Raw genomic sequence first — 4732 nt, forward strand, 5'->3', positions numbered from 1 at the left:
GTTTTCTTCGATTCCGTTAAAAAAAAAAAAAAAAAAAGATCCCCAACAACTTCCTGGAGCTCAAATTGTACATAATGGCACTAACGACACAAAGGTGATGGGCTTCATTCCCAGGGAAAGCAAGAACTAATCAAATATACTTTGAAAGCAACGCAAGTTACTTTGGATAAGAACATCTACAGCTGTGACTATATTCAAAATCTAACATCTAACTTCTTAAGTTCTTTTATTTATGAAGTCTGGTGAAGTGCATTAAGTACCAAATGTACTTACTAAAGATTCTTTGTAAATGTATCCAGTTTTACCGCAGTAGCACATAATAGAGTACACACAGACAAATAAAAGAATGAAAAAAAAAATGTACAAAACATCCAAATTATTATTCAAACCCAGAACAACATTATATCTGTAAAACAGCACAAAAAAAGACTCCGTGAAAACCACTTCCACTAATCACTTCCATTAAGAACAATTTTCTTACACTGAAACATAAAACAATCCACACATTCTTATAATATAAATTCACATAATTATACAGATTATTTCAAGTACACATTTCACTGCTTTGTACTATCATCAGTCACTATAGTGCTTGAATGTTTACAGTGATGAAAAAAAACTAGAAGGGTTAGAGGGCATCATATCTGGTTAGTACAAGACTATTATATTTTCAGTGTGGACTTAATTTCTGGCTAATCTGGAAGCGATTAACTTTAACTTTTGTATTTCAAGCACAAAAAAAATACCAGTTTCACCCATGTTACAAGGCACCAAAACATGGAAAGCTAGCACACTCCGGTGAGAATGTGCGCAGTGTGTACTTGGTGTGATTCAAACTAAATACAAAAGTTACATCAAACATGACCTTTCTGATCTTTAAAGTCCATTACAGAAAAAGCATTGCCTCTACAACTAAAAAAAAAACAAAATAAGACAACAAAATGTTTCTTCTAAAATGGAATACTTAAGGAGAAAAACAAAAAGCATTGGCTAACCAGGCTGCCTCATAACCAATGGACAGTCTAACAGTCCACAGTAAGCAGCAGTTCCTGTAAAAACAGTTTGATGGTTTACGATCATCTTTCTCTCTCTTTGAGACTGTAAAAGTAAGTAGATGATTGTGCACAGCAACCTGATAAACCATGACAGGTCCAGCTTTTGAAGAGCATTCCTGTGTTCGACTATGCTGAAGGACAAAGATTAAGACCATGGAGTGGCATCTATGCCCGCTCCTTGCGCTTTAATTTGGAGCTCTTCTTGGGAGTTCCGTTCTTGTTGAGCAGCTTCAGGACTCTGTCCTTATGGTCCAGTACTTTCATCATGGTGTCGCGAGCTTCAGACACCTGATCCATCACAAGCTTGCAGCGCTGCATGTTGCCCTGGACAGAGTCAGGTCAAAAGGTCATGAATGCATTTACAGTAACGTTGTTATGGGTTTTGGGGAAGTTGTTAAATATGTGTGTCAAATTTTGCATCAAATTCAGGATTGTTATTAAAGGAGAAACAAAACTGTGTTCCATGTGACAATTCTTTGGTACTTTTGGTCTTTCTTAAAAAGATTGATGTTGGTCACCAGTCTCATTATATAAATTAGCTAAAGCGTTACATTTTTCAAAAATTCTTCTTTTGTGGTCTGAAGGATATAAGAAAGTTGTGTAAAGTTAGAACCAGACCAGGGTGAGTAAATGATGACTTAATTTTAGGTGTTGAAAATATATATATTTTTTTTTAAATGAATTGCTTGTTATATTTTACATTTAAAGAGACCCTTATGTTCTGTTGCATTTTGTTTTCAGGTAAAAAAAAATTATGAATGCATAAGAGGAAGTGTACATTTTAGGTGCTAAATCACGATTTCTCTTTCAAGGTGGGTTGGTATGGTGGCCCAATAGTCCACAACACAATGAAATTAACACAACAAAATGAAATCGACACAACACAACGCATAGGACATATTTTGTTGTGTTGTGCTAATTTTGTTGTGTTGCGGCTTGTTTCCATTGAGTTGTGCTAATTTTGTTGTGTTGCGGCTTGTATCCATTGTGTTGTGCTAATTTTGTGTTGTGGCTTGTTTCCGTTGTGTTGTGCTAATTTTGTGTTGTGGCTTGTTTCCGTTGTGTTGTGCTAATTTTGTGTTGTGGCTTGTTTCCGTTGTGTTGTGCTAATTTTGTGTTGTGGCTTGTTTCCGTTGTGTTGTGCTAATTTTGTGTTGTGGCTTGTTTCCGTTGTGTTGTGCTAATTTTGTGTTGTGGCTTGTTTCCGTTGTGTTGTGCTAATTTTGTGTTGTGGCTTGTTTCCGTTGTGTTGTGCTAATTTTGTGTTGTGGCTTGTTTCCGTTGTGTTGTGCTAATTTTGTGTTGTGGCTTGTTTCCGTTGTGTTGTGCTAATTTTGTGTTGTGGCTTGTTTCCGTTGTGTTGTGCTAATTTTGTGTTGTGGCTTGTTTCCGTTGTGTTGTGCTAATTTTGTGTTGTGGCTTGTTTCCGTTGTGTTGTGCTAATTTTGTGTTGTGGCTTGTTTCCGTTGTGTTGTGCTAATTTTGTGTTGTGGCTTGTTTCCGTTGTGTTGTGCTAATTTTGTGTTGTGGCTTGTTTCCGTTGTGTTGTGCTAATTTTGTGTTGTGGCTTGTTTCCGTTGTGTTGTGCTAATTTTGTGTTGTGGCTTGTTTCCGTTGTGTTGTGCTAATTTTGTGTTGTGGCTTGTTTCCGTTGTGTTGTGCTAATTTTGTGTTGTGGCTTGTTTCCGTTGTGTTGTGCTAATTTTGTGTTGTGGCTTGTTTCCGTTGTGTTGTGCTAATTTTGTGTTGTGGCTTGTTTCCGTTGTGTTGTGCTAATTTTGTGTTGTGGCTTGTTTCCGTTGTGTTGTGCTAATTTTGTGTTGTGGCTTGTTTCCGTTGTGTTGTGCTAATTTTGTGTTGTGGCTTGTTTCCGTTGTGTTGTGCTAATTTTGTGTTGTGGCTTGTTTCCGTTGTGTTGTGCTAATTTTGTGTTGTGGCTTGTTTCCGTTGTGTTGTGCTAATTTTGTGTTGTGGCTTGTTTCCGTTGTGTTGTGCTAATTTTGTGTTGTGGCTTGTTTCCGTTGTGTTGTGCTAATTTTGTGTTGTGGCTTGTTTCCGTTGTGTTGTGCTAATTTTGTGTTGTGGCTTGTTTCCGTTGTGTTGTGCTAATTTTGTGTTGTGGCTTGTTTCCGTTGTGTTGTGCTAATTTTGTGTTGTGGCTTGTTTCCGTTGTGTTGTGCTAATTTTGTGTTGTGGCTTGTTTCCGTTGTGTTGTGCTAATTTTGTGTTGTGGCTTGTTTCCGTTGTGTTGTGCTAATTTTGTGTTGTGGCTTGTTTCCATTGAGTTGTGCTAATTTTGTTGTGTTTCCATTTGTTGTTGGTGCTTGTTTCCATTGTGTTGTGCTAATTTTGTTGTGGATTTTTTCCATTGTGTTGTGCTAATTTTGTGTTGTGGCTTGTTTCCCTTGTGTTGTGCTAATTTTGTGTTGTGGCTTGTTTCCCTTGTGTTGTGCTAATTTTGTGTTGTGGCTTGTTTCCCTTGTGTTGTGCTAATTTTGTGTTGTGGCTTGTTTCCCTTGTGTTGTGCTAATTTTGTGTTGTGGCTTGTTTCCCTTGTGTTGTGCTAATTTTGTGTTGTGGCTTGTTTCCCTTGTGTTGTGCTAATTTTGTGTTGTGGCTTGTTTCCCTTGTGTTGTGCTAATTTTGTGTTGTGGCTTGTTTCCCTTGTGTTGTGCTAATTTTGTTGTGTTGTGGCTTGTTTCCATCGAGTTGTGCTAATTTTGTGTTGTGGCTTGTTTCCACTGAGTTGTGCTAATTTTGTTGTGTTGTGGCTTGTTTCCATCGAGTTGTGCTAATTTTGTGTTGTGGCTTGTTTCCACTGAGTTGTGCTAATTTTGTTGTGTTGTGGCTTGTTTCCATCGAGTTGTGTTAATTTTGTGTTGTGGCTTGTTTCCATTGTGTTGTGCTAATTTTGTTGTTTTGTGGCTTGTTTCGATTGTGTTGTGCTAATTTTGTTGTGTTGCGGCTTTTTTTCCTTTGTTATCTATACGCAGCATTAACTGCATCAATAACAGGCTGTTAGCATAATGTATAATACAGTGAAATATATAAAACACAGTGAAACTCTAATTAAGCCACTGTAGAGACTTCTGGTGGAAATTACACTGAAATACAGCTGCAGAACCCACCAGCTGTAGCAGCTGTGCAGCACACAGGTGCACTTTCCAGCCCTGAGCTCGACATCCTACTCCTCTCTGATTGGCCATTTCCTGAAGGCTTCCTTTCTTCTCCTCTGAGGAGACAGTAGTGAGATGGTTTTGCTTCATATAATATGACCATATTCAATACTATAATCATATTTTAAAAAGGGATGCACCGATCCGATACTCAATATCGGTATCGGCTCCGATACGGTCATTTTCTGCTGGATCATGTATTGGTCAGACGAGACCGATCCAAATTCGATATTCTGCGTATAGTATTCTGTGTTATTGTTAAGCCCCTCGGAAGGCACAAAAACATTATAAAGCACCATAAAGTTTTCGTGCACTATATTCCAAGTGTTCTGAAGCCGTTACATAGTTTAATGTGAGGTACAGATGAATATTTAAAGGGGTCCTATTATGCTCTTTTACAAAGTCTTGATTTTGTTTTGGGGGTGTACGAGAACATGCTCTCATGCTTGGTGGTTCGAAAAACGCATTATTTTTCACATAATTTACATTATTACAATACCT

General features: G+C 37.8%; 1 pseudogene; it reads right to left on the reverse strand.

Moving 5' to 3' along the window:
• Positions 1–543: 543 nt before the first annotated feature.
• LOC107694099 (histone deacetylase complex subunit SAP130-like) overlaps positions 544–4732 on the reverse strand; it is a 28853-nt pseudogene continuing 24664 nt past the window's right edge.

This window comes from Sinocyclocheilus anshuiensis, unplaced genomic scaffold (assembly GCF_001515605.1).
Source record: "Sinocyclocheilus anshuiensis isolate Anshui unplaced genomic scaffold, SAMN03320099.WGS_v1.1 scaffold1530, whole genome shotgun sequence".
Classification (NCBI taxonomy): domain Eukaryota; kingdom Metazoa; phylum Chordata; class Actinopteri; order Cypriniformes; family Cyprinidae; genus Sinocyclocheilus; species Sinocyclocheilus anshuiensis.